The sequence below is a fragment of the Podarcis gaigeae genome (assembly GCF_964106915.1).
Source record: "Podarcis gaigeae genome assembly, chromosome: 8".
Taxonomy (NCBI): Eukaryota; Metazoa; Chordata; class Lepidosauria; order Squamata; family Lacertidae; genus Podarcis; species Podarcis gaigeae.
The window spans coordinates 24,362,712-24,374,337 of NC_139684.1; positions in this window are offsets into that span (position 1 = coordinate 24,362,712).

Here is an 11,626-nt window from a genome sequence, read left to right on the forward strand (position 1 = left end):
ACTAAGTGAATAAACATTGCATTCAGATTCCAAAGCCCATGGCTTAAAATATCTTCCGGCTCTCCCTTGCCCTCCCCCCGCCTTCCCATTACTTCTAGAAAGCACAAAACGGTGGGGTTTCTTATCGCCCCCCCCCCCATGAATACCCTTCAAGGAGTCAAGTGTGCCATTTTGCATTGGCTCTGAACGCTCCTCCTAAATGGGAGCTTCTCCCACCCCAGGTACGAAGAAAAATAGGTGTGGGGCCCAATCCAGATGGGGACTGCAATGAGGAGGGGGAGATGCATTAAAACCTCTCCCATGTTTATCAAAACAGATGTTTGCAGATTGTGGATCCTTACGGTGCCTTCCTGTTGTTAGAAGAGTTGTGAAATAGATGTAGAAAAATGGAACTGCATACCTCCAAAATTGTTCGTATAATGAACCAGGGTATATTTTCCGAGTATATGAAGGTGTCCCAAATCTAGATATGATTTCTTCAATTGAGTTCTTAATGCCAAATTTGATGACAAACAGCCGTAAACCCCACCTAGCTGTCTAATATTCCACTATAAGCTTCTTCCAAACAATAAGGCCTTTGAGAGGGGAAAATTCACATTTTGCCAACACCATCCTGCACCTGTGAGGCAATATCAGTGTTAAACTGAAATGGATAAGCATCCTAAGGACCAATTCAGACATCTTGGTTTTCACAACAACAGACGAAATAACATTTCTGTGGTGGTTAATGCTTTTTGGAGGTTAATTAAAATACAGCTTTTTATTTATAGAAAATATTTGTGTGTCACAATATGGGGGGGGGTGACTTTCAAAGAGGTTCTACTTAATAAAAGCACCGTTTTAACCTAGGCTTATTACCTATATCGTTGGAATACTGTTTTTATTTATTTTCATGGTACAGAAGATAAATTTTGAGGAAACATCTGTTACAACAGTAAACAACGAATAACTTGTCCTGATAAAATGCTGGACTTTTATCATTCCACGTGTTAAAGTTCATTAGATGTTGAGAGCGCTTTGAGGGCCTCTCTTCGTCCTCCGTTGCTGCCCTGATGGCTCTGTGCAAGTCGTAAATAATAACAAACATAAGCATGGCTCAAGTATAAAGCTGTACAAGATGCACTGACATCACCTAGCTTTAAATAGTACAAGAGTGCATTCTCACCCTACCCTGAGGGTCACAAAGTGTCTGGTAACATCTGGTGACTGTTGCCTTTTGCAACTGCAAGAGCCAGAGCAGAATCAGGCACACCCAACAAAGAAGCCTCATCCATTCAGCTCCTGAGCAGCTGTTTTAAAAGGCAAGAAAAGGAAAGTTTAAATTTCCTGTTGCCCATTCCCAGTACTTTGTCAGGGAAGAAGAAGGTTTGAGCCTGACTTCTCAAACATTTATTTTTCCTTGGTAGCTAGGGATTGGGGGGGAATCAATTTTATTTTATTACACTGCATTTTAATGAGTTTGCAAAACAGTACACTGACTGAAACACAGCTGTCGTCTGAAATAGGCGCTTTGCTGAATTTTGCTACGCAGTTCGAACAAGCCGTGCGCAAGTGTATGTCTGTATTAGTGAAAATAATGTACAATAATTGCATTACATAAGAAGATTTGCTTGCAAATATATATATGAATCAAAACCGCACTCTGAGTGGGTCGAAATTCACACTGGAGTGCTGGTGAATTTTCAGGAGAATTTTTTTCTCAAAGGTTGAATTTAAACCAGAGAAGCTGAAATCGAAGGTTTTCCATTTCTGTTGATCCCTCTCCCTCTCCCCACTCCGTTCCCCTGCGAAGGGAGGAGAGATCTGCGAGGGACAGCGGCAGCGGCTGTGGAGGGAAAAACCTAGGGATCAGCAAATCCATTGTGTCGTGCTGACAGAACAAAACTGTTGCTACACACTTTTGCTGCCAACTCGCCTCAGTCACTCAATCCATCATGGTGGGGTTTGCTGGGTCACAGGCCGGTGAAACTCAGCCCAGCGGCTATTTTCGGCTTACATGGACTGTGAGATAAACGGGGCATGAACCAGCCCCCCAGCAGGGGGGCGACCCGTCGTACCCTCATTAAAGTGTCAATCAAAAAGAGTAATGGAACAGGGCAGAGGGAGCCTCCGTCTCCTCCGCTGGGTCACTCTCACGAGGAGCTGCTCTGCCTGGCCTGATCTTCTAGGCACTTTGTTCAAGGAGGGAATGGGTGACTGGCTTCAGATTGGGGAGCTGAGAGTCTCTTGGGAAGGGGCCAGATCTCGTCTGCAAGAAGAAATGTGCAGATGTGGTCCTAAAATGGGCCGTTGACGGATTTTTCTTCATCGTCTTTCCCTCCATCTGTCTGGGAAGATATAGCAATGGAAGTTGAAGTAATAACTGACTAGTTTACCCATGGGTCATGTAATTTTACTACAGTGGTACCTCGGGTTAAGAACTTAATTCAGTCTGGAGGTCCGTTCTTAACCTGAAACTGTTCTTAACCTGAAGCACCACTTTAGCTAATGGGGCCTCCCGCTGCCACCAGCGCACGATTTCTGTTCTCATCCTGAGGTAAAGTTCTTAAACTGAGGTTCTATTTCTGGGTTAGTGGAGTCTGTAACCTGAAGCGTCTGTAACCCGAGGTACCACTGTATTTGGATATCATACCCTCCAACATTTCTCCGATGAAAAGAGGGACATCATTATAATTTTTTTGTTTATATCCCACCCATCTGACTGGGTTGCCATAGCCACTCTGGGCGGCTTCCAACATAGATAAAAACATAATTAAACAGTGAACATTTTAAAAAACAAAAACCTTCCCTATACAGGCTGCCTTCCGATGTCTTCCAAAGGTTGTGTAGATACTTATCTCCTTGGCATGAGGGTTGCATAACTCCATACCCTCTAACATTTCTCTGATGAAAATAGGGACGTCCTTAGGAATAGCGTGACATTCCGTGATCAGATTAGAAACCTGGATGGCTTCTGTAAATCTGTGATTGTCCCTGGAAAATAGGGACACTTGGAGAGACTGGGATATGTTAAGGAAAGTGTATTAGCAGAGGATGGGGAATTAATGCAACATCTCTTAAATGCTGCCAAAAATATTGTTTGTCAAAATGGGGGTGGGTGAGGAGGAGAACACCATGAGACAATCAACAACTCAAATCTGAGACATGGTATGCATGGCTAAGCTTACTTATATGGTGAGAACCAGAGAGGGCAGACAAGAAGATACAGTGGTACCTCGCAAGACGAAATTAATTTGTTCTGCGAGTTTTTTCGTTCTAAGAGTTTTTTCGTCTTGCGAAGCATGGATTCCCTGGGTATTAACGGTTTTAAGAAAAAGGAAACAAACTCGCAAGACGTTTTCGTCTTGCAAAGCAAGCGCATAGGGAAATTCGTCTTGCGAAGCAACTCAAAAAACGAAAAACTATTTCGTCTTGCGAGTTTTTCGCCTTACGAGGCATTCGTCTTGCGAGGTACCACTGTAATGTCTTTATTGAGAAATACAGTGTTTTTATAATGTACTGCAATAATGAGGTAATGTAAACCCATTTGCGTTACTTGGAACCTTGTGATATTAATTTATGATGTTTGGTTTCGGTGTGGAAATTTGTTCCTGTATGTTTAGTTCTGCTTATCCCTTTCTACTTTTTATTTTATTTGGCAACCGTTGAACTGCTCAGTATTATTTTTTTTAAAGACCTCTAAACAGCATACAGCATAAAAGCAAGCAATATCGTTAAAGCAAGAACGCAACCTTAAACAAATAAAACAGCAGCAAATAAAACAGGAATTTGAGGGATTCAAACATAAGAAGAGGGTCCGATTTTATGGCTCAGGGAGGGCCTGGGCAAAAGATTTCTGGAGCAACTGATGGTGTCTGGCAGAGGGGAGGGCATTCCACAGGAGCAAGAACAGAAATTGCCCATTTTCGGATGTTTGCCCAATTAATATTCTGCATAGTGCAGTGCTATGAATAGAATTTCCTCAGCGATCTTACAGGGCAGTACAAGGGCAAGTGGTTTCTGGTTCAGATTTGGCCATTTTCTTACTTCTGTCTTGACTTGGCAAATTTTACACGTGGTCACAAATTGTGCCAGAGAGTCAAAGTTGATGTAGCATCACAGGAAATGGGCTTTTGAATTGGGTGGTGTGTGAAACCCCATGGATGCTTTCATGTGGGGGTAGTCAAATATGGTCTCCTCCCGATGTTACGCTTTCTGTAAGAACATTTCTTAATTGCTTCACATGCAGAAGGCTCTCAGAAGCCAGGTACAATGCAATACTGATGCATTTAAAATATGCGTCATATTTTAAATTTGCACCATTATTTTAAATCTGAAATTTAAAATAATTTAAGATTATTTTTATGCAGCTTTCCCACAGTGAGCATCTTACAATGGACACCTGCTTATTATCCAAATGTAAAACATTGTGGGAAGTTGGGGAAAAGAGATGGGGAGAAAACGGTTTGCAAAACGTATCAGTAAATATGAAGAAGATAAAACCCAACAATTTAGAAAAGAATAAATTCAGTATTGCAAAAGAAATAACCTGGAATCACATATCATATATTAATAATCAATTTCTTAAAAAACAAACCCCAAACCATTAGAAGAGCATTATACTAGTTGATCAGTGATACAAACACAGAGCCATCCATATCCATCACTGGATGCTGGAGAACTTAGTTGCAGTTTGCCTTTGAAGATGAGCTCACCTAATTCACACTTTCTGAAACGAAGTACAAACCAAAGCAGGGCCATCCATCCGAAATTCACACTTCCGTGAATCTTGCAATGCACTCCTCTACCCAAGTAATTTGAAAATAAATGCATTGAAAGGGTAAAGTGTGGAGGTTCATTCTTAACCTGAAACTGTTCTTAACCTGTTCTTAACCTGAAGCACCACTTTAGCTAATGGGGCCTCTTGCTGCCGCTGCGCGATTTCTGTTCTCATCCTGAAGCAAAGTTCTTAACCCAAGGTACTATTTCTGGGTTAGCGGAGTCTGTAACCTGAAGTGTATGTAACCCGAGGTACCACTGTATTTGGACATCCCTAATTAAAGTCAATTTAGCATCACATAGAATGGTCTTCTGAATGTGTGTGTATGTGTCGCCTCGGATGCATTCTGGACCAATGGGCAGTTTTTCATGTTCTTGCGAGCTGGGCGTCCTCCCTGCTTGGGCCTTTGCTTTGATTCCTGCCCCCGCGTTGACAGAGGAAGGCGGAGAGACCGAGGGTCAGGCTTCCCTTGGAGCCCTCTCCACCTGTGCAACGGCCAGGACAGGAACAGGTTAGCTGAGCTGGGTGAAAAGTTCACCCACAAGCCAAGCTGTCTGGTGCTCCTGCTTAATTTATCTGATATTTGGCTAACCTTGCTCTGAACCCGAGGCTCCCTGAACCCCTGCCTCTCACCTCTCCTGAGCAGGCTCATGTCAGCCAAAGACGTCTGCCAAACCCTCCCTGGTTTTCTGCCTGCCCTTTGACCCTTCAGGAAAGGCAGGGGTGGGAGCGAGGGAAGTGGATGTTAGAAAGGGAAAGAAAGGAGCAAGACAGATGGGGAGAGAGCATTTGATGCCGAGAAGATCGGAAACCCACAGTATGCAACCGCCTTCACCAACCTGGTGCCCTCCAGCATGGCCTGATGGGGCATCTGGTCCAAAACATCTGGAATGCACCCCACTGGCCCATCTAGTCCTGCTTCCTGTTCACACCAGATGCCAACCTGGTGCCCACGGGACACCTGCAGGCAGGAGCAGACCCTCCAAGTGCCCATATTTTCCAGGGTCGATCCCAGATTTACATAAGCCATCCCTGTTTCTAATTTGATCCCAGAATGTCCCACTTTTCCTTAGGATGTCTCCATTTTCACTGGAGAAATGTTGGAGGGTATGGAGTTAGGCGACCCCTGAGCCAAGGAGATAAGTAGCTACACAACCTTTAGAAGACATCTGAAGGCAGCCTTGCATAGGGGAGTTTTTAAATGTTTAATGTTTTATTATGTTTTTATCTACACCAGTGGCCAAACTTGTGGAAACCTTTTGGGAAAAGTGTATTTCTGAAGTTTGCTGGCTCATAACACCCCTTTTTTTTGGAGTAATACCATAAAATTATATAACAATGGAAAGATAATTTAATGAAGAATGTCATGCAACAAAGTTTGTTCAGTTATCTGTATTCTATCAAAGGTTATAGCCAAATAGCCAGAAAAAGGAAGTACAACTTGCTTAGGTTAATATGCTATAGCTTTCCTTCATTTGAATGTAGCCAATGAGCATGACTGTGTAAAGAGAGCCAATTAGGTGCTATGAGCCATCAAACCCTGGAAATACACTTTTTCCATAAGGTTTCCACAATTTTCGCCACTACAGTGGTACCTTGGTTTAAGAACTTAATTCGTTCTGGAGGTCCGTTCTTAACATGAAACTGTTCTTAACCTGAAACACCACTTTAGCTAATGGGGCCTCCCACTGCCGCCACGTCGCCACTGCACGATTTCTGTTCTCATCCTGAAGCAAAGTTCTTAACCCGAGGTACTATTTCTGGGTTAGTGGAGTCTGTAACCTGAAGCATCTGTAACCTGAAGTGTCTGTAACCCGAGGTACCACTGTAGTGTATGTTGGAAGCTGCTCAGAGTGGCTGGGGCAACCCCGTCAGATGGGCAGGGTATAAATAATAAAATTATTTTTATTGCGGAATAGGACGTCCCTCCTTTCATTGGAGAAATGTTGGAGGGTATGCCTCAGTGCAACAGTAAAGGTAAAGGTAAAGGGACCCCTGACCACTAGGTCCAGTCGTGACTGACTCTGGGGTTGCGGCACTCATCTCGCTTCATTGGCCAAGGGAGCCGGTGTACAGCTTCCGGGTCACGTGGCCAGCATGACTAAGCAGCTTCTGGTGAACCAGAGCAGCGCACGGAAACACCATTTACCTTCCCGCCGGAGCAGTACCTATTTATCTACTTGCACTTTGACGTGCTTTCGAACTGCTAGGTTGGCAACAGTACACTCCTCTAATACGGTTCCCAGCAACCAATATTCTTCAATGTGCTGCCTTTCGCAGTGGTGTTAGATCATAGCCATTATGGCTGGTTGCCACTGGTAGCCTAACCAGGGCAAGGAGAAGACCATAGAATCATAGAATTGTAGAGTTGGAAGGGACTCAGAACCATCTACACCAGAAAGCTGGTGCAGATCTACTTTCTACAGAAGGAAGTTCATCTAACATATTCCACAGGGTGTGTGTGTGTTTAGATTTAGACAGTGTAGCTTTCTTTTGTTTTGATTAGCTAGCCTTTGGGAGTCTGAGCCCATTCCTGGCTGTTTGAGACCATTTGCTTGATTCTCTGATGAAAGAGAAATTGGCAACCCAATTTCTTTCTTCAGCCTCTTCCTTGGAAGCTGCTAGCTTCTCAAAGTTTCAGACCCCAAATGAGCTGGTGGCTGTCAGCTTTGGGGCAGGGCTTTGTGGGGTAAGGGGTGGAGTCTGCTGTTGTCTGGCAGATGCAAGCAGTAGCAAATCAGGGTGCAGAATGCAGCACGCCAAGATGGAGTCTGACAGGCAGAATGTGGAGCCAATAGTGAAAGCTTCAACAAAGAATGTGATTTCAAAGTATTTCAGGTGCATAGCAGCTTGGTACTCAGCTAGTATTCTGAGGGCCGCATGCTAGCGTTGGGTGGGGCCAGAGCCAAAAGTGGGAGGAGCAACACATGCAAATTTTTACCTATGTCCAAAAGGCTAGTTTCTACACAGGCTCACAGACCCCTTTCTGTCCACCATGCAAGATACACGATCAAAGTTCAAGGATGTGGTCCAACCAGGCGAAAACGGCGGTGCCTCCAACTCCCATCCCACTAAGTCAGTCCAGTAGGATGCCATGGTTGGTGGCATCAAACTTGCTGAGACATCAAATTGAAGCAACCTGTGCTCCATCTCCCGATAAAGATGATCTGTTTCTTGGACCAACGCCTGAAACTAGATGGAAAATGGTCTTGTACTGATTCTCAGGAGTCTGTAGTTGCAGTGGGACTTAGTCTTATGGCTAACTTTAGCTGAAATGTCCACTCTGATGTGGATTAAAGGTAAAGGTACCCATGACCATTAGGTCCAGTCGTGGCCAACTCTGGGGTTGCGGCGCTCATCTCGCTTTATTGGCTGAGGGAGCCGGCGTACAGCTTCCGGGTCATGTGGCCAGCATGACCAAGCCGCTTCTGGCGAACCAGAGCGTTTACCTTCCCGCCAGAGTGGTACCTATTTATCTACTTGCACTTTGAGGTGCTTTCAAACTGCTAGGTTGGCAGGAACAGGGACCGAGCAACGGGAGCTCACCCCGTTGCGGGGATTCGAACTGCCGACCTTCTGATCGGCAAGTCCTAGGCCTAAGTCTAATAGCTGCCTTTTGACTTCCACCTGAAAGGCTGTGAAATGGGTACAATCATTTCAGGTCCCCTCCTCCCAGTTCTTGTGGGGGTTATATTCTGGGGCCCTGCGTGCATAAGTGAAAATCCGACTAAACGTCAGGAAGAACTTTCCAATGGCAAGAGCTATTTGAGACCGTGGAACGGACTCCCTCACTAGGTGGTGGGCTCTCCTTCATCGGAGGTTTTTAAAGCATTGCAGGGGATTGGACTAGATGATCCCTTAGGGTCCCTTCCAGCTCTGCGATACTATGATTCTATGACATTTCTATCCCGCTGGTGCTTTTTGATGCAGATGGCCCCGCATCTTATTAAATGCTCGATGTTGATCTTGGGTTGTATGCTTGGAGCTGCTAGCATGTGGGATGCATTATGACATTTAGAAGGAATTTGCAGTCATCGTTTCACTTGAAGCATAAAGGCTATAAAACTTAATGGCCACACGACAAGGAGCCTATATGAAACACTTCGAGATTTACGGGCACCTTAAGGAGGGTGGCCGCAGCGTTGCCATCTGAAGCTCAAGACAAACACGGAGGAACAATTCTTCCTGGCACTTTCCCTTCCTCTGAACTTGCAAAAGAGATATTCAAGCTGCTGCACTGGCTGTAGAGCAAAAACACAAACAACCAGCTTGTGTTTTCTTCTTTGAAAAGTCTTTTCTTTTTTTTTAACATCCCAGCAATGAAGGAATTGTGCAATTTATTTTATTTTATTTTTATTATTATTTTAAAAAGAAAAACACTGCAGAAAATCCCTGTGGGATGACTTCATTTCTCTCGGCAAGCTCAGCATATATATATATGTGTGTATGTGTGTGTGTGTGTGTGTGTGTGTGTGTGTGTACACACACACACACACACACACACACACACACAACTGCAAAGACCTTCTGTGGTTAAAGAAAAAGCAAACAGACCGTGACTCTTTGCCGGAAGTTCAAAGGAAAAAGAGACCGAGCGCCAGAGGAAACATTTGCATAGCCAAATGTTTCTGGAAGGGCATATTGATGCAGTCCTCTGGGATTATAAGCACCAATTGCCTATTTACCAGGGCCTGGTTTTCGATCACTTGCCCTGATCACTAGGTAGTATCCAATGCGAGTCCTACTCAGAGTAGTGAACATGACAGGCTTAAGTCCATTGGATTCATGGGCCCTGGTTTGGACGTGATCCCAAATTTCAGGGTTCGTAGTTAGGGAAGTCATCTGACTTTTAGAAGACATCTGAAGGCCAGTCAGTATAATGCAGCTTCCTATACATTTCCATGCCTTTGCCGGAAGGTTTGTAGCTCAGAAGCAGAGCATCTGCCTTGCATGCTGAAGGTCCCGGGTTCAATCCCTGGCATTTCCAGGAAGCTAAGATAACCTTTTTCTCTGAAAACCATGAGCTAGATGGACCAGTGGTCTGACTTGGTAGAAGGTAGCATCCTATGGTTTTATTTGATGGAGAAAATCATAACCAAATAGAGCTTCAGTGTCTAACAATGGGTCTAACTTAGCCATGTTAACGCGATGTGTCTACTCTGAGAAAAAGGAGATCACCACCAATGGTTTGGGCATGTGAGTCCTGCTCAGGGTAGGCCCATTGGAATTAATGAACATGAATGACTTCGTTCCATCTAGTAGCACCTTAAAGACCAACTAAGTCAGTTCTTGGTATGAGCTTTCGTGTGCATGCACACTTCTTCAGATACACATGAAATGTTTGTTCCATCTGTTTCAATGGTTCTACTCTGAGTAAAACTGAGTTGGAAGCAACCCAATGTGATCTGCTCCCAGGCTTTAGTTACTTAAATTTTTCCGTGTGATTAAGCAGCTCTGGTTTTTGCTTCTATGGTCCCAATCTTGCTACTTCATCTCGCCTCTTTCCCTGATCAGTTGAAGTTCCCTTGGCTCAGATTCCCCCCCCCCCGCCCCCCGATTTTGTGGTTGACATCTGGCTACAAGATGGTGGCATTAAGCAAGCGCTGGGTTGATACAGAGTTCTTTAAAAAAAAGAAAAGAAAGAAAATGTCTTAATTTAATATAGCTCTGTGGGTAGCGATGAAGAAACATGGTGGAAAGCAGGGAGGGGGAGGGGGAGGTGGTGGTGGGGAAGGAAACAGAATGCAATGAAATAGAAGAAAGGAAATTTTCCCACTGTGAAGCACACCAGAAATAGTCCAGGGAGCTCTCCCTGTGCCACCTCCCAGTGAAGAGTTTTGACTTCTGCAGGTATTAATAGAGAAGCAGACTAAGCAGTGGAGATCAGACAAGGCAAAGCTAATCCTGTTAAGTTTATGCATAGGGGTGGGAGACCATTTTGAACCAGAGAGCTGCTTTCCCTTCTGAGAAGTCTTTCTGAGGCTCACATGTGGAGCAGCAAATGTTAAGCTTTACCTTTGTGCAGTAGGCTAGCTTCTACTCGCTCGCACGCATCCCTCCGTATCCTCCATCCAGACTAGTAAGAGGCAGGATCAGAGTCAAGGATGAGCATGCAAAGACAGGCTGCTATGGACTCAGTGGACAAGACCAACAGTGGGTCCAATGGTCAAGAAGGTGGTTTCTGTAAGTGCTGTAGAGGGAAGTGAGGGGCAGGTGGGACTTGTCAACCCAGGAAGGTAGCCCATCTAGAAGGAAAACTCTGATCCTAAACCTAAATCTTCAGGAGAGGCTAAGGAATAAACCCTACACAAATCCGGAGTGGAGTCCCTAAGATGGTTGGATGGCACCTTGCACGCCTCCTTCTGGCAACTCCTGCAGCCAAGCTGGTGCCAAGTGTATTGCTCTGCTTTCCTTTGGACCACATCAGTGAGGCCAAGAGGGGACAGGTCTTGTCTTCTGGGAAGTCCAGGACCTCCAGACACACTGCCCAGTGGAGGTCATTTTGGTGCTGCTCTCCGGAGGTGCATTCCAGTGTCTCCAGAGCCAGACAGATGTCAACAACAATCCATCCAGGTAAAAACACTGAAGAAGGGTGCAAAGCAAGTCTGGGGAGGGTGTGCGCCCCATGGAGTTCCAAGGGTCATGTACAGTCCTGGGGGTTGCACTTGGTCCCTAGGCCTACTCTGATGTATGGCAGGAACCAGGAGCCCTGGGCCCAGGACCTTCAGGACTCTCCCTGGGCCATGTCCCTTACCAGTGCACCTTTGCATCCTCCTTGAGTGTTTTCTCCTCACTGGAATGAGTTCTTCAACTCATATAAAGCTCCTTGTTTGACTAGCTGGAAGTTAGAAACTGGGTGTGTACAAA